The following is a 23,333-nucleotide window of genomic DNA, read 5'->3' on the forward strand; positions in this document are numbered from 1 at the left end:
CTCTCCTAATATATTAAAATCTGCAAAAGACAATGTGTCATCTCCTTCATGACGAAGAGGTGTCATATGAAAACTATCAGATTGGCAACAAAAGTGTTCTATGTAAATAAGCAGGGCAAGAGATTAAGAAATCAAGATGGAAAAAGCATGACCATCACTCATTTCAAAAATACACAAAGCTACATGAAATCAATATAATTCCAAATCATTAAAAAAATCTTACTTAAAAACAAACAAACAAACAAAATGATCAGAGTTTTAAAATCAACAGAATACACAATGAAATCACTACTTGGTAAATACACACACACACACACACACACACACACACACACGAGTATGTGCAACTCCTGGTGATTTCATGGACAAATCAATGCAGAATTTTTTGTAATAATTGGTGTATTTTGTCTTCGCCTTCTTTGGGGATTCCCCCCCCCAGCTTTTAGCCCTGAAGATTTAGACTTTCATCCAAGTAGTGATTATCCCCAACTGGTTACCAAACATCCAAGCCCAAAGAATATCAATCAAGGACTACAACCTGGCAGTTCTTAAATAAATGTCTTCCAAGCTTATATGAAAGCAGGTAAAGAAGGACAATGCAATGGTTTTTTTGAATGTGTAGTTCACACCCTGGAATGTTGAAAACTTTTGTTTGTGGGGTTGTGTGTGTGTATGTGTGTGTGTGTGTGTGTGTGTGTGAGAGAGAGAGAGAGAGAGAGAGAGATTGCAATTTTTCCATGCAATATTCTCTATATCAATTTTTCCAATATAGTCATTGAAGACTATAGGTAGGTAGGTAGGTAGGTAGGTAGGTAGGTAGGTAGAACTTCTACTTTTCCAATGTTATACTTTTGCAGATGCAAATTTCATAAATAGAATTCTAAATTGTTTAGAAGGGAGATTTAAAAGAAAGAGATGTGTTCATCATGTTCAACGCCTATTTTATTTATTATTTCTGCCCCTCTTTTCTTATCAGCAGCACAGAAGCACATCTGGAAAATGATAGAGAGGAGAATGCAGAAAGAAGAAGAGGCCTTGGTCACCCAGTTTTATGTAAAGGGATCATCTTCATAAATACAGCATTCATCATATTTATTGGGGCGGGGGGGAAGCATTGTGGTGCAAAATGTAGCTGAATTAAATAGTAAAATAAGGGCAAGACACCACCAGACAAATATAGCAATCACAAAAAATATATAGATTAAACATGACATTTAATAATCTTCCCACATGTGGTTAAGAATTTTGGCAGTGTGTAAGCAGAATATTTTATGATATTTTTGCTTAATACTCACTCTTAAATCATTCATTAGGTCTCATTTTCAGCATACCTTTTGAACTTGTAATCTGATCAATTATCATAATTTCCTTTGGCTTTATTTACCTTTGGCTCCAGGAGCAGAACAGCTCTTGAGTCTTCTCTGGAATTTTCCTACTTTGGCAGGTACAGGCAAATAGTTCAGTCATTCCAATGAAACGCACAGGGAATGGGTCTTCAGCCAATTTTGCAGAGTATCAATGCAACACAGGAGACAAAAAAGTCTATTGATTCTGTGTGACAAGCTCCCAAGTTGCCAAAATATAAGTTAAATTCAATGTATATTGATGTTTCAGCATCCTTTTCATTTTGACAAAGCATTTATTGTTAGAAAACTTTGTTCTGGGTAATTTTATGTCCTATTTGCAAATGACAGAATGTGATTTTGGAAGAACAGTGTGTGTTTCCTTCTTTAGAATCAGACAAAGAAATCTTCTTATGTACAACATTCAGGTAGAAGGATATTATTGTCCAAATTTCCAAATAAACATGAGTTCAGACTTTTTTTAAAAAAAAAATAGCAGTGATGAGTTTCATATAAAAGGGATTGTGCTTGCAAAGTTTTGTGAGAACCCTGAAGAAGTGGTTTGAGCAAGCATACAGTAAAAGAAGCGTCTTGGATGAGAAGTGAAACGTCTTCAAAGAAAAACCAGAAAGTCCAGTTGCCTCTTGAAAAAAAGCACCTTTGAGTGGTGGCAATGCCCCAAAGCAAAGAAATATTGGGAACAGATAAGGAGATGGTTACAGGAGATAACAGGAGAACAAATTGAACTTAAACCTGAATTATTTTTATTAGGAATAATTAATCAAAAGATAAAAAAGCAACTCCAACATATCATTTTACATATAGTAACAGCAGCACGAATTATTTATGCCCAGTGTTGGAAACTTGAAAATATACCAGCCAATGAGAGGATTATTCATAAGAGATTAGAATGTGCCGAGATGTATAAGCTCACGTTAGAAATAAAAGGCAAGGAAGAAACAGAATTTTACGAGGTTTGGGATAAGTGGTATAAGTGGTTAGAATAGAGAAACAAAAATGTATAGAAATAAATGTAGATAACTGTAAGACACACGACACAGTACTGTTAAAAAACGCTTATTGTTATGTAAATTGGAAAAATGGAAAAGAAAAATTAAAAAGAAAAAAGCACCTTTGGGACAATCATGACCTCAATGACTGAGAAGCTCCATAGACATACAGTAAAATAACAACAGCAACAATCCAGTTTGGGAGATTCGTCCTTCCCTCTATTCTTAAACAAGTAGCTAGCCTGCTTCCCCTCTCTCTGAAGACATGGAGCCAGGAAGTCTGAAAAATTGTATGTGGAAGCAATTTATGTAGTCTTGATCTTGAGTCTCTTTGTAGAGCATTCCTCTGGAGAAAACCTGGAAAGTTAACTGTCTAGAAGGAAGGAAATCAAAAGTGACATGAGAGTTTCTAACCCTGGCCACTTTCCCACTTAAAGAATAAAGGGAAGAACTGAAGATAAAGACACACACTTACTTGAAGAAATTAAATAAAATATCTCTTTACAGGGAAATCTGGCCACCATCACCACCCTTATTTTTTTTATTAACCAAACAACCTTTTCAAACTAAACACTGAATTAGATTGATAGCTATGGGCCAATATCAAGCAGATTATTTCTGACATGTCAAGATTACCAGCAGTGTGAGTTGGGTAGTATTGACACCACTGCACTACAGAACCCTTGTCAATCAATCAATATAGACAGTAGCAAATGAATGGATTAATAGTCAATTGTACAATTACCTTAAAAGTAAACTTAATGAATAAGATGTTAATAAGATGTCTAACCAAAAAATATTTTACTCTGGTAATCAGTAAATTTAGATTATCAAACAAATTAACAATGTATATAATATTTGGACTAATATTATTTCCTCCCTCCCTCCCTCCCTCCCTCCCTCCCTCCCTTCCTTCCTTCCTTCCTTCCTTCCTTCCTTCCTTCCTCCCTCCCTCCCTCCCTCCCTCCCTTTGGAATATTCTGCTTCAAATTAGAAAGGATTGTCCTTGCTTGGTCTTTTCTTTTTAAATATACATTTTTAAATTAAACTTTAACATTTTACATACTAAATCCAAACCTGAAATATAAAAATATCACAGAAAAGACACCACTAAAACATTGGCTCTCTTACCATACTATTAATAAGAGAGAGGTCAATTGAGTTTTTTAAAATTTCCCAACATAAAACCATGTGTCCTGACTTTAAAAAAGGTATTTTAGTTTTTATCATGATTGAGTACTAAAAAATTTTCTGCCATGGCATTATATCCACATGTGTCAATACCAAATACCAAAGGTTGTAATTTTATTTTTTTTACAATCTATGTCTAGAGACATTCCAACAGCAGTTAGCATGAAAACAACTACCGTTAATGGTTAGATATTACATCCCAATGTGACTCTGAAAGAACATGTTAACCATTGTAATGGTGAGCTCAAACTTGTTTTTCTGGAAGAAAAAGGAAGAAATTTGGAGACAAATCAGCCATAAGTTGAAATAAATTCACCTTAACCGATTCCAACCTAAGGGGTTGGTTGTCTTTGTCTTCATATGTACTAACTTGGAGAGATCAAGGGACAAACTGTTCTTAATTTTAGCTGAGGAAGGAAAAACTTGGTTTCTAACCAAGTTTGGTTTTATTCTGTTTCATTTATGGCTTTGCGGAAATCAGTTTCCCATGTCAATCTGAGACCAATTAATGAGTTAGCTTTTAAATTTATTATAACACCCACTTGGGAAATCAGGCTTTTATAGTTGATTGCTCAATATTTTTCAAAGCCTACCATTTTCCAAAAGCGTGATTTTGATACTCTCTTTTCACAGCATGATCCAGTTGAGGTAATTAGGGTTAGAGAATAGCCCTGGAGCCTTGTAAACTCAACAGCACTTTGAGTTCCTCATCTCATGGCAAAAGAGTCATCACTTTCTTATCTGTTTAGGAAAACAAAACAAAACATCAGCTTCACATATGAATAACGGTGTCAATGACTGCCAGCTAAAGGTCAAAGCATTCTCTTTTTGAGGACAGATCAGTGTTTAATACTGCTATGCTGCAGTTGGTTTTGGTTCCCCTATCTGAGCTTTTTGCTTTCTGAAAATCTGAAGTATTTTCAAAGCAGGAAAACAATTCCTTATCCTTCTATTCTATAGCATTTGCAAAGGAGCGAAAGTTGCACTATAAAAAATATATTTAGCCATCCCAAAGAACTGAAAAGATTAGAGCTGGGGGAAGAGAGAAATAAACCACAATTATAGAGCTGAACTTAAGCTTCCCTCTCCAAGGCTGCATTTCCTTTCTTAAGAAGAGATGCCTTAATGTGGAATATTTAAATACAGCCATTCAAGTAATTAGTTCCTGGGGCAATGAACAAGATCAGCTACCATAAAAACAGACTAGTAACATAAAAACAGGCCATAAAACAGCAGTGAAAAGCAGCAGTTTAAAACAATTAAACCTCGAAAGCTGAAAGGGTTTTTTAAAAGGTTCTCACCTGAACAAAATGAAGAAGGGAGCAGCTGCCACAAGAATCTTTGTAGCGCCTTTGATGAAAAGGAGCAGCTCTTCGGTTTATCTGATCCCCCAAATTAAGTAGGGTTCTTAGAGCAGGACAGTGCCAGGTTGGAATACTGTTCCACCATGAAATCCCACAGTTTAGGGCAGGTGGAAAAATATCCCAGAAAAAAAGGAAGGGCAACCCTTTCCCATAATACTGCCAATAAAATGACCTGGATTAAGATCAATTTGGAAGTCTTTGTCATAAAAAGAGAGAGAGAGAGCTTTTTCTTCCATTGGCACCTGCCTGATCTCAGGTGACAGATGAAATAAGGAAAAACCAGATGGACATGGAAATAGCTGTCTGTCTCTAGATCAGGGGTGTCCTACCTTGGCCACTTTAAGACCTGTGGACTTCAACTCCCAGAATTCCCCAGCTGGCAAGGCCTAGATGGGGGAAGGTAGAGAATTGTTTTTCTTTTGTTGGGGGAGGGAGGGAGAAGTGACCCCACCAGCAGAGTCAATTTTCCAAATTTTTTGACATGCCAAGCTCAAAAGGTTTGCCATCGCTGCCCTAGCAGGTGGGGTTTTCAGTGTGAAATCATAATGCTGCTTTTGGCATTGTGAAGAAAGTGGTGAATCCTGTGGATGCTGTTGAATATAAACCCTTGAAGGTTATCATAGAGAGTTTTGCAAAAATTAAGGTTTACATGCACGGATGTAAGATGTGTAGAAATTATATTTTTTAAACTTTAACCTGCTTTTAACTTTTGAAGTATTTCCATCACACCTAAACTCATGAATAATATACTCAATCTGCTGTTTTAACTCAATTATATTATAATTATGATCTTCAGATGTTTTGAAAGGACATGTAGTCAATATCTACAGGGTACTGAACAAGCTGTCATTGTGGTATTTTAAATGTTTCTCTTGGTATCCTTGGAAATGCCATCATTGCAACATTCTATTTATTTAATATTCAGATTTATATAGCCACCCATCTCGTACAAAGCAACTCTGGGTGATGATGTACAACAGGGGTGTCAAACTCAAGGCCTGTGGGCCAGATCCAGCCGTGTGCCCACCCTGGAAACAGCGAAGGACCAGCCTGCAGTGCCTCTGCCAGCAAAAACGGAGCTCAGGGAAGCCAAGCACAGCCTGCCCGGGCTCTGTTTTTATCCACGACGGCCTCCTGTACCAAAATTGGAGCTCCATTTTTGCTGGCAGAGGGCTGCAGGAGGCCATCATGGCCAAAAACAGAGCCACAATGAATGACGTCGAGCTGGCCACGCCCCCTAGCCACACACCCCAAGGTCAAACACAACCCTGATGCGGCCATCAATGCAGGGGTGAAATGCTCCCGGTTCAGACCGAATCGCCCGATCCGGTAGCGATGGAGGCGGGTGGTTCGGAGAACAGGTAACAAAAATCCCCCCCCATGCCCAGCTGAGCCGCACTATCATCAGAGGCTTTTTTTTTACTTTTAAAAGCATTTTTTCTACAACTACGGCCAAAAAAATGCTTTTAAAAGTTAAAAAAAAAAGCCTTTGATCATCGTGCGGCTCGTCAAAGGCATTTAAAAGAAAAAAAACCCTTTTTTTCTTTTAAATGCTATGACAATCCAAGCTAAATTCCCTGATCGGCAGCCCCTGCCGATCAGGGAACTCAGCTTGGATCATCAGAGCATTTAAAAGAAAACAAGGGTTTTTTTTTTCTTTTAAATGCTATGACGATCCCAGCTGAGTTTTTAAAAAGCCTCTGCCATCAGGGAACTCAGCTGGGATCATCAGAGCCTTTTGAAAACATTTTTTTACAACCTCTTAGCGGAAGAGATTTAGAAAAAATGGTTTTAAAAGTAAAAAAAAAAATTGGCCACGCCCACCCAGGCACATTACCCCCACCACCACCAAGCCACGCCCACAGAACCGGTAGTAAGAAATTTTAGATTTCACCCCTGCCTCAATGAAATCGAGTTTGACACCCCTGGTGTACAACAATAGAATAAAACAGCAAATAGATAAAGACTATCAATAGTCTTAGATAAAAAGTAATTATTTAAATATGTTATCAAAAAAATTAAAATATGTTTTTAAATTAAAATATATGGAGGACTATAAGAATCCCACTTCCATACTGCAATAATTATATGTTTATGAATAGAGGTGGAACCTATTTCCAAAATATTGCTGTTGGGTCACATATAATACTAAGCCCTGTACTTTTTTTTTTTTTTTGTAACTACCTGGATTCAGATATGGTTATTTTCTTAACTTGTGTTTGAGCACTAATATAATACAGCATAAGAAAAGGCCAATTTCTAGGGAATTTTAGGCCTGCTTGAAAGAGGTTTTGTCCGTTTAGTTAATTGGGCCTAAACCTCAACCAACACAAATTTCAGCAGCTGGAGAAGCTGTAAATGTGTAGCTTTCCTTGAATTGATCCACAAGACAATGTATTTGACCAAATATGGAAATGCATGCTTCTTTTTGTGCTTAATCTTCTGGGTCAACTTGACTTCAAAGGTACTCTGTATCAGCCAATATGCTGATGTCAAGAAGAACCTGGCTGCTTTAACAACCCTGGTTTTATATTTCTATTCATAGATAAGCAGCAGTCATGAACTAAACTGTTCCTGAGAATTAAAATGCGATGAAAGAATTAAGCCTCTTTGACTGGCAGCAGCAACCAATCTTATGCCTTTGAATAAAATAGTGACACAATAACCATTTAGAATACTTTTTTGTTGGAAAAGAAATTAATAGCTAATTCATATTACATAATTTCTGCCAAAACCCCTCGCTCAGCAAATAAATGAACAGGGACAAAAGTGAGACCAATAACCTATTTCTTTACTTTGCAGTTTATCTTTGTCTTTATAAATAACAGTAATTCTAATATGAAACTAGCAGTACGATTTGAAGTGGAGTAGCTCCAGGTTGGTCTGAAGCCTGATCCAAATCTTTCCTTCCAGTGCAATAATGAATTTAATGGACTGATTAATAATATTTTATTTTTTGGAAGTAAGTCCCAGTGATTATAAATGAATCTCTCAAGGTAAGTGAGAAAAAAAAGAATCATAGCTTTGTGGCCTAATACTATGCTCCACATGTATTCAGAAATAAATAACTCCTGCTGAGTTAGACAGAATGTGCTCCTATGTAGGCATTTATAGGATTGCATTGGCTGAGAGCTTTAAGAAGCTGACTTTGAAAATTATATTGAAATTCTCAGACAGGAATTTCCTGGATTATTGTGACTAAATCAATCATTGTTTACCTCAGTCCTTTATCTATAAAATATTAATGATCCTATTTCATAACTTTTTATTTGGTACAATATGCAATAACAATAGTTTGTATGCAGGAGATAAAATTACTTGCGTAGTTAGAATTGTGTGTTTTTAAAGTGAACTGTACAATGCCCTTAAAACCTTGAATCTTTCCCTCATAAAAATACTCCTTAACATAAAAACCAGAGTATCAGGGGAAAGCGGTGCCCTATTTCTCCAGTTTTACTTTTTTTCCTGGAGAGGATTTTTTTTTTTTTAGCTAAAGTGAATTTTTAAAGATACAATCCTCACTTGCAGTCTGAAATGATACAACTTTAGAATTCTGAGACTATTATGAAGCTAATAATTCTGTTCTCTTTGGCTCATAGAACCTATTTTAATGCAAAACTTTTAACTGTATTATTCATCCCTTTATTAAATTGTTAAATGCTTCACAAAATAGATTCCTCTCGGCTTTAACTACTTCATTTTAAAAGACAAATATAACAACATGAGAATGAAACAAAATTGTGATCCTTGGAAAGGGCACAAGTTTATTTAACAAATTGCTATATTCAATCTCACATACACACTCACACAAGCAGACACACAAATGAATCTTTTAGTCCTCAAATCCAAAGTGTTGCACAGCCACCATTATTTCTGCTATGAAATAATGAGATCGAGATAATGGAGATGGCATAGTTGGAAAGCAAGAAATATAATGTCTAACATGAGTGCATCAGCCACCCATACAAATTAAGTATTCAATGTTGTATCTGCTCCTAGGTGCAGAGAGGAAGATTTATGGCAGCGTTGCTACACTTGGTGACAAGACAAGGACACACGCACATTCACTCACATAGTCCTTAAATACGATAAAGTAAGAAAGTCACAGCTTGGGGTTTAGCACAGTAAGGAAGTTTTGATCCTTCAGAAATGGTACTTTTGGATATTTGATATCAAGATCATTTCACACATAGCTGAAAGCAAAGGGAGAAGATGGTAGCTGATTAGCAGATCATCAGAAAGAAAAGGGGAGTAACCAGATTAGAGCTAATGTGGAATGAAAACATTAAAGAACTATTCAAGTTTGACATGCCAAAGAACACTTCTAAACCTCATGAATGTCTATTTTTCTCTATGAACAAAGTTTGCCTATACAAAATTAGATTAAGTATCATCTACTTATTTGCCAGTATGTCTATAGTACTTTAGATTCCCACCCTTTAAAATGAGCATGGGATGTAAGGATTGAAAGAGATATTGGAGATATCTAATCCAACCTCTTGCCCAGAGTAGAAATCCACTATTACAGCATCTCTGACAAATGACCATCCAATTGCTATTAACAACCTTTACCAAGGGAGAGGCTACCATCTTGTAAGGCAATTGTTTCCTTTGTTCAACAACTCCTACCATTAAGGTTGTTTTTTCTCTGATGTCCAGCCAAAATCTATGCAATTTAAGCCTCATTTTGTCCTCAGTTGTTCAACTCTGCTCCCTCTTCTACATGTCAGCCATTTTCTCTTCTCTAGGCTAAATATATCCATTATCTCCAACCATTCCTCATAACACTGTTTTTTCTAGATCTTTATCACCTTGATGACTGTCTCTTGGACACACTCCAGTTTATCAATCTGGTGTATAGAATAATGTTCTAGGTGCAGTCTGTCCAATGCAAAATTGAGAGGAACTATGTTAATAAGATTATAAATATTACTAAGCATGATAGGGGAAGAATGCAGTGGCTCACGTGGTTAGGACACTGGGCTGATGATTGGGAGGCTCATGTTCAAGACCCAGTTGCCACCATAGGATGGGGTGAGCTCCTGTCCCTCACTCCAACTCTTTTGGACCCAGAAGTTCGAAAGCGAGAACCATGAGTAGATAGATAGGTACAACTTTGGTGGGCAGCTTAATGGGGACATGAAAGGAGCCCCAGCTGGGCGTCTTTCAGCAATAATAATGTTACTAGATAATTGTTTCAGTGCTCCTGACATGTCAGTAGTAGTAGTGGTAGTAGTAGTAGTAGTAGTAGTAGTAGTAGTAGTAGTGGTATGATAGTGTTTACTGTATGTCTCCCTCAGTTGTGCCTTCATATCAGTATCACTTGCTGGGAAATATATGAAAGGGATGTTGTGATTGCATCCATGCCTTCTCATTGGCATTAGATTAAACCAGGGTGACAACTCCAGATTTCCAGACCTAAAGGAAAATATTTTATTTGTTCCGTAAGAATCTTCTTTATATTTTCAGATAGCAGAACTTTTAAAGATTTCTACTTGAGATTTGTGTATGTGTGTGTGTGTATTTTTTCATAAATAGTTGTGCTGTATGTAATTATGTAATAATGATGAAAATAATTGTATAAGAATGAAAATAAAAATGAAAATAAAAAAGGAAAATGTGCTTAATATAATTGTAAAACCACAACAATTCTAAGTTTTGTTTTGTTTTTTTAAATTGGATTTATATACCGCCCTACTCCCAAAGGACTCAGGGCGGTGAACAGCCACAGAATAAAACACATAAATACAAAAATTTAAAATAGAATAAAAACGAATTAAATAATTTGGCTGAGACAAATTTAAAATACCCAATAATTTAAAAACAAATTAAAATTTACGTTTAAAAGGGGAAAAGATTTAGGCCAGGCCAGCTTGATGAAATAAGAAAATCTTGAGCGCACGACGGAAGGTGCGCAGATCCGGGATCCTCCGTATCTTGTTATTTCAACAAACCAGCCCCAAAGAGTACCATGAGAAACTGGTGGACTAATAATTGCCTGAGATTCTTTCCTATCCTAGCTTTTTCAATTTCTTTAAATGCCATGGACTGAATCTACATTTTCTTATACACATAATAAATTATCGTAGTGAGCTACAAAGCCTGTTTCTTGTCTATAGCCACCCCTCAGTATGTACAATCATATGAGTTGGAAATAATCTGCTAAAGAAAGAGAAAATATTAATACATTACATATCCATTTCTAACCAGATGCTACATTTCATACATCTAATTTGCACTTGACGATGACCTTTGGCATTCCTATACCCCTGCCTTTAAAATACCTTTGCCAATCTGGGTCACATTGTAAGGTTTTGTTGTCACATTAGCACCCATGGAGTTGGAAAGAATCCTAGGTCATGTAATCCAGCTTCTGATGAAGCAGAAAATCCGCTACTGAAAATCAATACCCACTACAACAGAAATCCCCAACCTTTCTAGCTTTGTGGATTGGAGGGGAGGGGAGAGGGGATGGTTCCGTGCGAGTGGTTGGCCAGCACCTGCAAGCGCACGCAGCTCCATTTGCGCAAGCGGTGTGCACACGCACTTGCCCCTTATGCAAATGGAGTAGACGTGCATGTGCTCGCACACTGCTCATGCACATGGGAATGTACATGTGCATCAGGGGTGGGTTCCACTTACCTTTACTACCAGTTTGCAATGAGAGCACAAGTGGAAGCTTCTGCGCATGTGCAGATCACCCATGATGACGTCATGGCGGGTGGGCAGAGCCTCCTGCCTATTTTACTACTGATTCTATAGAACCGGATTGAACCCACCACTGATGTGCATGCACTCGCCTGCCATTTCCGTGGCCTGGTTTCAAACAAGTTCACGGCCCACTAGTGAGCCCTGGCCCAGAGGTTGGGGACCCATGCACTACAATACCAATCATTATCTTTAAAAAACAATAAATGTAAGGAATAGGAATTCAGTTTTGCTAAGGTGGCCTGTTGTACTGTTGAACAACAGGATCATTGGACATTTTGGGTGGTGAGGAAGTATAATAACAGTTCCATCATTTGTAGCCAGTACAAAAATATTTCTAAAGAATATGTTTTATTCTAAAATAAATGAAACTCAAATTCCAAATAAGGACAAAAAGATGGAGGAAGAAAATGGTTTTTTTTACAGATATATGCTGTGTCATAGTTCTCATTTTGCAACTATTTCTGCCCTGTTGAAGTCTTTCTTTATAATGTTAATCAACCATAGATTGCATTGAAGGAAGTTAGCACCCATCCCTCTCCTAGAAGAATGAAATATTTTAGGAAATATTAAAAAGGCAGAATATTATATTTCCCTGGATAAGAAAAGGAGAAACATTTTTTTTAAAGACAAAGCAGCTTCCTGCAGCTCCCTGCCTCCCACCCCCCACTTCAGCTTCAGGGTGATGGGATTAAGACATGGCATTCAATACATGATAGGATTAGCTCTCTACCCATCTCACCACATGGCACCTGGGAAGATTACATCACCGAGCAAGGCTCAACCAAGCCTGGGACTCAGACAGCCTACAGAGTTGCCTCTGCACAGCCCCATAGGAGTCTGGCAACCAATCAGAATACAAGCTTAAATTCAAAAGCCCAGAGAGGGTATAAAACTCAGGCGCGCTCAGCATCTCCCCCCTCTTTTTTTTCTTCACCCAACATCATCAAGGCATGTGATCCTGTCTACCATTAAAAACCATCTTTCCAAGCAATCTCCATGTTTCCAGTGTCTTTTTCCCCCACTTGGAACTGAACCCAGATGGACATTTCTTCCAACAGCAGGGGAAAAAAATCTGGCTGCAGTTGTCTAAATGGAATCTATTATTTGATCTAAAATTTTTCATTTTTCCATTAATATTTCCATTTTTTTTTAAAAAGAAATATTTCTCAGTAATATTTCAACACTTCATTCAATAATCTCTGCTTGCTGGCCTGCATCTCCCACATGTGTTTTTTATGCAGCTAAGGAGAAATGGTAGTATATTCTTGTCCTTAGTCCCTACATAGGAGTCTGATGATTGAGATTGCCCATTACTTGATAAAGCAGGCTAAAATAATGTTGGCTCTTCTAGGAGTTTCCATAGGACAGTTTATTTAAAAACCACCTCTAAGACTATGCAGCAACACAGTATTCCAGTTCAAATATGTTTAAGATTTGCCTATCTTCACTGTGTTAAGTTAGATGAGCTGCTTGTTATTGCACTCTATCCATTTTCCATTCAATGTTTAGCTCAATTTTTTTTTCATTTTTGCTCTGTTGTTGGAGGGGGGGGCAGGGGAATGCCTCCTTCCTTCTATGCTGCAAGGCATGTCTCTGCTTCCCTCACCCATACCCCACCCCGCCTTGCTTCATCCTGGCATGTGTTCAGCCAAATCTCCCTCTTTGGCAACAACCGGAGTCAGATGCCTGACCCTCACATGGAGGCCGAGTCCTTGTAATATGGGATTATACATGCTTACATAAGATAAAGAGGCAGGGACAGAAGAAAAATAGATCTCAGGGTGAGGACTGGGTAACAAAACTGTTAACTTCTGCAGTGGCCTTTGATTTTTTTTTTTTTTAACTATACAAGTTATATACTATTTCTTTTGTCTCAAATAGTAGGCACCAATAGATGTAGGCGAATACAGCACTGAACTCTTGCGTTTTCAGTTTTCCAAAGAATTTCTCCTCCTTTGAAAAAGGGAGCTTTGTTTTCTCCAAATTCATTCTCAGGCTGCTTCATAAGTTTTTTTTTTTTTTTTTTTTTTTTTGCAGTTGTGCTTTTGAGCTGATCTGATTGATGGAAGGTGGGAAAAGGTGCTACTGTGGAGCCTGGTACTTTTAATTACAGACCACTCCATCAGGACATGTCACATCTGACCTATAATAGTTTTACCAGTACTTTTTCCTCCTCCTTCTTCTCCCTTCTGAAAAATAAAAAGTCAAAAGCAATGTTTCTCTCCCCCACCCCCTTTAAAACTAAATAAAAATGGTCAGAGGAAAAAATGCAGAGGAAAGCACAAGTATGGATATAGTACCTAGACAAGTGGAAAAGCTGTGAAGGTCAAAAGCAAACAAGAACATTTTTAAAGCATTTCTGATATATCCCCTAGATTTCTATTGTCATGACCAGTAGCCAAAGTTTCACAAATGGTGCACTGGAAAAATTAAATATCCCCTAAGTATCAGACCAACTCCTTGGGAATTAACATGAATGGCCTGCTGTCACTCTGAGATGGGCTTCTTATTGAGCATTATGGTTATGTAGAGTTATTCCAACCTCAAATGCTAAATATATATTTAGCTTCTCTCTCCTCTCCATGTGGTTCATGTGATTTCTACCTTCATTAGTAGTTCAGTAGTAGTAGTTCTCATCATTCCCATCACTCATTTCCTTCCACTTATGACTGTATGACTGAAACTTTGTTGCTTGCATCCTTACGATTTATATTGATATTGTTTCTTGATTGCCTATTTGTACCCTATGACTATCATTAAGTGTTGTACCTTATGATTCTTGATGAACATATAATTGTTAAGCAAATGCTGTGGTTTATTTGCACAGAATAGATGTCTTATGTTGCCTTAGAATGGGAAATAGCATGCAGGTGGAAGGAATTTCAAGGAATTCAACTGAAGGACCTTTGCAAATGACAAAATTCCAGTGCCTATTAGTCCAGGAGATTAGAGATTTGAAAAAGACTAGCCTAATAATAAGGATATGTAATGTATGGATATGTTTGTCCTAGATTTGAAAAGCAAAACCAGGATTCAGTGGGAGCTTAAATGTCATGATTCAATCCTTTTGCGAAAGAATTATTATTCATCTAGGACAGAATTGGGTTAACTGATCCATATTGTAATGATGGTGATGAGAATAATAGTGAGATTTATAGGCTTCTACCAAAACTCTGGAGGTGTTGGAGATATAGAGGATTTTCCATCAATCTAACAAACCATAGGTTGGTTTTAGAGGAAGATAGAAATCATAAATGTTATAAATTTACTGTGGTTGCCTAGAAGCTGTGGTTTGAACAGAGTGTTGGAAAGGAGCACTCATTAAATGTTTTGAATGAAATGTTCTGGCACTTAAAACCATTTGCAATTTTTTTCATTTCCTTGTGTTCAGTTAATACCCAGCAGTGATGATATTACTCAGACTGTCTATAAGGCAAACCATCTCATGAATAAGATAATTAAACATCTTGATCTTACATGAATAGAAAAGACACAGTGCTACTTGGGCTAGGTTCTTTTTCTTCAGCTATAGAAAGTAATGGTTAAAAAAAAGTATCCACCTATCAGGAGATGAAATATATGACTATTTAAAGTGCAAAATGTACTATCAGGCCTTAGGATGTCTAATAGATGGCTGACCTTCTCTAGGCTGGGAAGCTAAGCAGAGTCAGGTCTCAAAAGTATCTAGATGGGATTTCTCCAGAAAAAAAATTATTAGAACTGTAAGATAGCCTGAAACACTCAGAAAACCTCCTGGAATAAAGCAACAGCCATCTGCTGCTAGTTCAGCTCAACCAGAAAGAGACTTTTGCTTTATTGTGTTTATATTCTACAAAGCATGGAGAATAAAAGGTTATATTAACCTATGTTAAGGAAGAAAGACAAGAACTAAGTGGAGTTCAAGTCTAACAACTTGAACTATCATGCTTGCACTTAAGTTCAGAGTTGGTGGCATTTAATTCTACCATAAAATAAATTTTATTTACTTTTCAAGGTCCCCATGGTGGGGGAAAAAAGAAGGTATTATATTTGTTTCTGTTGGAGAAACAGACAAGAGCTGCATCATAGTTCAAGGTTCTGTTTGCTTTAAATTGCTGGCCAATAAAGCAACTTTCAATCCAACACAATTGGGATGGCTTTGTGGCTTGGTTAATTTGATCGGCTGTGCATATCACTCCTTGCTTTTGTCTGTTAAAATAATGACTTTGTAACATCTTTATTTTCTCCCTACAAAATACATTAACAGTTATATGAAGAGAGACATGTTAGTCTATGGTACTCCAAATCAAAAGAAATCTGATAGCACCTCATTCTTAGCAAATTTGATTTAAAAGCATACATTTTCATAAGCTGCAGCTATTCCATCAAATGCACAGAGCAGCTATAGTGGTATAGGATTTAATTTAAGATGGGAGAGAAGACGAGGAAGACCAAAGCAAGGTATGGTGGTTATGCAGATACAGGTTATATATGCAATCCACTGTGTTTGTTTAGATCAGGGCTGTCAAACTCCTGGCTCATGGGCTGGATGTGTCATATGCTGGCCATGCCCACGTCCATTTTAGCGACGGGGGAAAAGTCCCAATACATCACATAATGCCGCCATGACAACATGGGTTTGACACCCCTGGTTTAGACTTTTACAGATAGCTTGAAACATTTGATGTGTGTGAGGTCAGCAATGTCTTGCTTAATTGTGTTGCAAAGTTTCTTTTTTTCAAGATGGCCATTTGGAGATCTGTGATGAAATCTCTTGCAAGATTGAAATGCTCAGATATTACTTTTGTATGGATTTTTAACAAATTGCATTGATTAATTAACAGGGTCCTTGCAATTTGTCTCATATGTAATGGTCTTCTAATCCATTTTTCTCTTTGTTTTCCATGTATCAATATTTTTATCAGAAGTGCTTCTGAGGAACCGTTTTGTTCTGAAGAAGTAAATTAAGAGTGAAGTCTTAACCAGAAAACGGGGGGGGGGGGAAGAGCACAAACAAAAGGAAACTAATGAAATGAAATACAGATTATCAAAGAATAACCCAATATAACTAGAGAATAAATTTGGGACAATTACAGTCAGGTGTAGATAAACCAGAAAATACGTGCGGATGGGTGTCTCCTCTCTTCCATTGTCTTTTTGACTTGAAATTGAGATTATTCAATTGATTTCTATTAGGCTTTTTGGTTGAAGAGCCACCCAGAGTTGTTTTTTAGAGAAGGAGAGAAGGAAGGAAGGAAGGAAGGAAGGAAGGAAGGAAGGAAGGAAGGAAGGAAGGAAGGAAGGAAGGAAGGATCTTTATTAAGCTAGTAAAACAAACACATTAAAATTTATTCCTATGGATCCTAGCATACTGTACTTCTAAAACTTGCTAACTCCTTCAGCCTGACTTGGACAACATTAGTTCTGGTGTGGTGATGTGTCTTACACTTGGACTAGGGAAATTTATGTTCTCCTGCTATGAACTCTAGGATTGTCTATAAAAAGGTCTGCTCTCTGACATATAAACACATGAAACTCAGACTTTTAGATCCAGTATATTCTTTGTCCAGTCATATTATCTCCTACAAATATTCCACTGTCTCCACGAACAAAAAAAAATGGTGAACCAGGAGCTAAATCACATTAGAAGATTAATGTTCATTTATGTCTTGAGTAGGAGTTCTGCAAAATATACCAACACTACAAAAAGCATCATTCAAGATTATTTGCGCAAACAGTAAGCCATTATGGTATATTCATCAACTTGCAGGAAGTAATTTGGTTTTGTAGTTCTGTTTCAGGAAAATAAAACAGCTTCAGAGGGTAATTGTGCTCTATTAAAAATCTTGTTATCTTTGCTACTCAAAGACCCAATAACCACATTCTTAACAAGGGATTTAATAGATACGTATTGATGAATCCTTTCTGATAAACATGTTGTAAAAAATTCTAGGGAAAAAATTATGCCAAAAAGAATTGATCACTTAGAGAAACTGATGATTCTATTCACAACCAGTAGTTATTGTCTTTTATGAATACCTTTCAGCAGTTTTAATATTTTTTGTCTCATTTGGGTTTTGAATCCATGCTCACCTTACATTATAATCCTATTTTTGTTTATTCTCACTGTTTACTGGGAAGTTCACTTTCCAGATAGTGAGCACAGGCTTGAAGCTTAAAAATCATAACACTTCTCAATTATTAAGTCTATAATCATTCTAGTTTTAAAGGAACACAGTGGCTCAAGTTGTTGGAATGCTGGGCAGGAGGTTAGCAAGCTCATGTTCAAGACCCGAGAGCTGCTGTGGAGCATGGTTGAGCTCTCATCCTTCACTCCAGCTCTTCCTGGGGACATAAAACGAGCTCCCAACTAAGCGTCTTCAGGGCAATGGTGATGTCACCAGTTAATCCTTTCAACCCAGAAGTGCCTTGGTGCTTCTGATTCCGAGTGCAAAAATTCCAGTTTTAATATAGCATTGAAAACAAAGTATGTTTGGGTATCTTTGAAAACAATTCTTTTCAAACCTCTTGTAGATCATTAAGTGATTGTTTACCAATATCCAGGGGTGAAATTAAAAAATTTCCCCTACCAGTTCTGTGGGCATGACTTGTTGGGGGAGAAGTCATGTGACTAAGTGGGCGTGGCCAACATCACTCACATCGAGGGGCTCCTCACTGGCCCTTCCCCTCCCAACCACTCCTTGTTGCGAATGGCAGGAAAATGGGGAGGAGAATATTCCTGCCTACCATCCTTCCCTCAGTCTGTGCTGAGATTGAGGAATGGATGACAGGCAGGAAAATCCCCTTCCCCATTTTCCTGCCTTTCACGAAAATGACTCCATTCCAGCTGCTCCCCCCCTCCCCCTCCCTCCTGGGGACTATCTTAAAGGGGACATGCTGCAGCAGCTCCATTCTGAATGGAGGGAGAAAAGTTAGCATTCTCTCTGCTGCATTTAACATTGAATTCTGTGGAATATCGAGCGGCCGGAAGAGGTGAGCGGTGACCGGCCGGGCGTGGGTGGGACCAAGGAGGGGTAATTACTACCGGTTCGGTGAACTGATGCTCATAATCTCTAGTGGTTCGCCCGAACCGGTCTGAACCGGTAGGATTTCACCCCTGCCAATATCCATAAGGCAAGAGCATTCTTCTCTCATAGTAGCAAAAGATCTTTTCTCTCAGAACCTTTTCACTCTCTATGATCCTATTTGTCCCAGGGGCAAGAAAGGTATAAGGAGCTCAGTTCTGACAGGATCTGACAGACAGATAAGATTTACTTCCCGAATAATTCTCTAACATGTGCTGAATTCTATATACAGGTAGATTTACGACCATAATTGAGCCGAAAATTTATGTGGCTATACAATACAATTGTTAAATGAGTTTTGCCTCATATTGATCATAAATATGAGTCTGTTGCCCAGCATCCGAATTTTGATCACATGACTGTGGGGATACTGCAATGGCCATACATGTGGGAAAATGTTCATAAGTCACTTTTTTCAGTGCTTTGTAACTTTGAACCATCACTAAATGAATGGTTCTAAATTGAGGACTACCTGTAATGAGATATCATGAGGAAAGGAAAAGTTGATTCAAACAGAGGGAAAGGAAGAGAAGGAATAGCCAGAAGCATTGCAATTGGCACAAATTACCTGAACAGGGCTTATTACTTTGACTATTTACTCTTGCAACTTTTATTTAATAAAAGCTGAGGCTCTAACTAAAGCTGTATTCCATGTCGAACTGCAGTTTCTATCTCTGATCAGATATCTGGAATAAGCAGAGCTCTCGTTTTAGCATTTTTAGTTATTGCTGAGGAATGCTATTAACTCCCTTTTCACGATTTGCACAGAGAATGTCATTGAGAGCCCATCAAAAGTATCCTTTAGAAAAAAACAACTAATGCAAACCCATGTGGGTGGGAAGCATGGAAATAAACAACAGTTCCTTGTGGTTCAGGGCGGTCATAAAATCTGTTATTCGAAGCAGTCAGAGAATGTTTTTTATAAAACCCTTGTGGAATGCGATTCTGGTTTAGAAGCAAAGGATGATTTAAAACATTGCATCCGGAAACTGGTCTTAAAGGGTGATGACCTATTGGCCACAGTCTTGTTTCAGCATTGCCTGAGATGCCCCACGGACTTACCCCAAAGCATATGATCTGAAGATTGTATTTTTATCCTGGTTATCTCTCTAAGGAACAGACGCAGGCGAATGTGACATCTAAATTGGTTGCCAAGGAGACCATCTGAACCAAATATTCCCGGGCTTTCCAGCTTGGCAAGGTCATTAATTTCTGAGTCAATCCCGAACAAAACATTTTCACATTTGTAAGGAATTAAGGCTACACAAAGAATTGCAATCAACCCACTAGCCAGATGGTATTAGATCCCTTATTTAATTTTATATAAATTGAATGTGATCAGTTTTTCCAACTGGCTTTAAAATGTTATGAGTCGAAATTTGGAAGTCAGTTCTCTGTAGGGCTCTTGGAACTGTGCTCCCAGGTATAGGACAAAGTGATTTAAGCATCGTTCATTACATCGATTTTGCTCATTTCTTGCTGCCCTTTTCTTATAATAAACCAGCATGTTGGAGAATTGAGATATTCTTCCCTTCCAGTCTTCCAATGAAAATGATTTGTTTATTGCATCTCTGTATTGCCAAACTTAACTGACACAGGGCAGATTACAGTAGAGATAATATAAAATAAAATCCCATTTAAATATAAAATCAATAAAATAACATCAGTAGAATAATAAAATAATACTAATGAGAACTGTGGTGTCAGCCCTAGTTCCTAATGGGAAACTGTTATGGACCTGCAGTTGAGTACTGCTGACATATTGTTAAAGAAGATTGCTCTATAGGGTACTGTTTAGAAAAAATATAGCAGAATATAACTCATAACCATCAGTTATTAAACTACTATAGATTTCCTTTTGAATGAGGAGGTCCATCAATTTGTCCAGTTATGACTGAGTTTGAGGAACTTTATTCTGCTACGTTTTGGAGCTGAATCACATGAACAGTGTTCCAATTCATTGAATATATATCGTGCCATTTGTATCTTAAGGAGTGTAAATGAGAGGTGACATTTTTAATGGTTGTCCATAGCAAACATTTTGATAGATTTTCGTACTGGAGAGCATATTTATTTATTAATTTATTTATTGGTTCGATTTATATGCCGCCCTTCTCCGGAGACTCAGGGCGGCTTACAATGCGTTAAGCAATAGCCTTCATACTTTTGTATATACCTGCTTAGTAGGGCTTTCGCCCCCGCCCCCCAAGTGGTGTTCTTTTTTATACAAAGTCAGCTTATTGCCCCCACAATCCGGGTTCTCATTTTACCTACCTCGGAAGGATGGAAGGCTGAGTCAACCTTGAGCCTGGTGACATTTGAACTCGCAGTAATTGCAGGCAGCTGGCAGCTAAGTGCTACTTAACAGCACTTTAGTCTGCTGCACCACCAAGGCTCTTTTTTGTATCAGTGTATCAATACCAACTTATTTTCTGCTTTTGAACTTTTGGATTTCTTCAGCCATGCTTGTTCTAGGAGCAGTGAATGCAAGAATGCAAGAATGCAAGTTCTAGAATGCAAGATGCTGCTGCTTGTAGCCAGTCCGGAAATGAGAGACAAAGATGATTTCTTATTTATTTATTAGCTTTTTACCCTATCTTTATTATTTTTATAAATCCATTATTGTTTCTATCACTCTTTTATTCCTCTTTTACTCACTTTGTTATCGTCATGCATGTTTAATGGACCACATTCTGCTCTTAATTTTAGTTGCTTGCTGAAACAAAGGTTTTAAATACCTTGATTTGTTTTTCCTTAAGTGCCATGAAATGCACCATTTGAATTATGTATTAGAGACTGGTCCATGACTCAAATCTACCCGATTCATGCCATTTGACATTACTTAAGAACAGAATGCAGGTACTGGAGAAAGCAGCTTTGGTCCTTTGGTGTCCATGGATTTTGTTCCACAGCCAGAAGATCACTTGAAGTTTAATGGCACATTTTTTTTTCAAATACAAGCCATGAGTGAAAGCTGGAAACTTTCTTGGAAGCAGAATATATTTAAAGCAGCATATAGCCTCATAGATTTTATTAATAGAGTGATTCAAGGGTAAAGGGAATGTCAATTGCCTATCTATGTCCATTATGTTGGACCATCTCCAACCTGTTTTCATATTCATTATAAAGTTAGCAACTCAAGCCATCACAGCAGCTTAGAAGTAATGCAATACTCAAGGAACACAAGAGAAAGCATGTCAAGTGAGATATAAAAGACCCCTACCCAACATATAATGATATCTAGCTGCTCTTAGGAAGAGCAAAGAACAGGGAAGCTAAAATATGTGCCCCCTACTATAGGAAAGAGCTAACACGACCTAGATAACTATTCTAAATAACAAACCCATTCCAGTATGGGAATTGGTCAGGATAGAAATCAAGGACAACAGAAACAAGAGAACTCCACAGACCCACTGTGGAGAATTGCTATGGAAACAGCATTTTGTAGGTTGTTAGAAAGTAGATGGATTTCTGGATGTTTTTCCATGGAACAACTGATGGATTCACATTCCATCAGGAATTCCATGCCTATCCACAAAGCTTACTAAATTGTCTTCCACAAATGCCTCTCTCCCATTAGCCTTCCCTACCTCACGTGTCTTTTGTGTGGCATGCCTTGAGCCGCTTGGGGAAAGGGCAGGATATAAATAGGATGCGATAAAGAAGGGATTAAACTTTAAGCTGATTTTCTATTCATTGAAAGGGGAATTTCGACCAACTCCCATTTCCACCCATGTTTTTCCCCTCCACATTGTCTGCTAGACTTTCTTACTCTGCCACTTTCCCCAGGCAAACTATGGGAAATGAGGATCTACAGTCCAGCAAAGATATGAAACTCTCAAGAGTCTCTTACTGCTGGGGTAGTGGTGGTGATGGTAGTGGAGAATGGATATGATGAAACAGGAAAACAAAAGCAGGAAAGCCTACTATTCTTTGAGCACAAACTTCAGTTTTATTTACTTAGTAAAAATTAGGGTCCAAGCCATGTGTGTGTTTTTAAATGAACTTTTCTTGCCATTTGGTCCTACTGATATCAATGTTGTTAAGGCTGCCAATTCTTATAATTTCTTTTTAGTAGTAGAACTAAGTTGGTAGTAGATCTGTATCAACTTCCACACACATATAACCAAAGACACACACACACACACACACCACAAACACTGTTAGGAGACAGTCCTTATCCTTCTGTTTCTCTAGCCCATAAAAGGCCCCCGTAGACAAATAGATAAAATAGCATAGCTGGGGATTTGATATGTCAGAGGATTTGCCACTGGAGGCATCAGACGTGTGGGCTTGGCCATCAACATGCAATAGCAAAAGGCAGCAGCGCTGGGCCATTGGCTTCAGCCTGACTGGGCCATCTGGTGCAGGCAGATTTATCAACAAGATGTCACTAAACAAGTCAGGGTTTTAATCCTGTTTTTGTTGATTTAGAAATAATTCTCGCTGTTTACTAGAATTCACTTTCCAGATAGTGACAGCAAAACTTGGGATTCAAAGACAGAAAGATGCTTTGGAGTGTGCTAAGGCAGGGGAGAAATCAAGCAGGTTCTGACAGGTTCTGGAGAACCGGTAGCGGAAATTTTGAGTAGTTCAGAAAACTGGCAAATGCCACCTCTGGCTGGCCCCAGAGTGGGGTGGGAATGGAGA

The 23,333-nt window shown here is 37.9% G+C and overlaps 2 long non-coding RNA genes across 6 annotated transcripts in view; one reads left to right on the forward strand and one right to left on the reverse strand.

Annotated features, from left to right (window-relative positions):
* Positions 1 to 2,084: 2,084 nt before the first annotated feature.
* The window catches only part of LOC117673886 (uncharacterized), a 119,569-nt gene continuing 98,320 nt past the window's right edge, over positions 2,085 to 23,333 (reverse strand). For all 3 annotated transcript variants that reach the window (XR_015731673.1, XR_009621615.2, XR_004593599.3), the window contains exons 3-4: positions 4,138 to 4,285; positions 2,085 to 2,726 (exon numbers count right to left, since the gene is read on the reverse strand). This is a non-coding gene — a long non-coding RNA (uncharacterized LOC117673886). The remainder of the gene's footprint in view (positions 2,727 to 4,137; positions 4,286 to 23,333) is intronic.
* The window catches only part of LOC117673884 (uncharacterized), a 45,386-nt gene continuing 29,819 nt past the window's right edge, over positions 7,767 to 23,333 (forward strand). For all 3 annotated transcript variants that reach the window (XR_015731674.1, XR_015731676.1, XR_015731675.1), the window contains exon 1: positions 7,767 to 7,904. This is a non-coding gene — a long non-coding RNA (uncharacterized LOC117673884). The remainder of the gene's footprint in view (positions 7,905 to 23,333) is intronic.

Source organism: Pantherophis guttatus, chromosome 2 (assembly GCF_059756535.1).
Source record: "Pantherophis guttatus breed Tessera chromosome 2, ASM5975653v1, whole genome shotgun sequence".
Taxonomy (NCBI): domain Eukaryota; kingdom Metazoa; phylum Chordata; class Lepidosauria; order Squamata; family Colubridae; genus Pantherophis; species Pantherophis guttatus.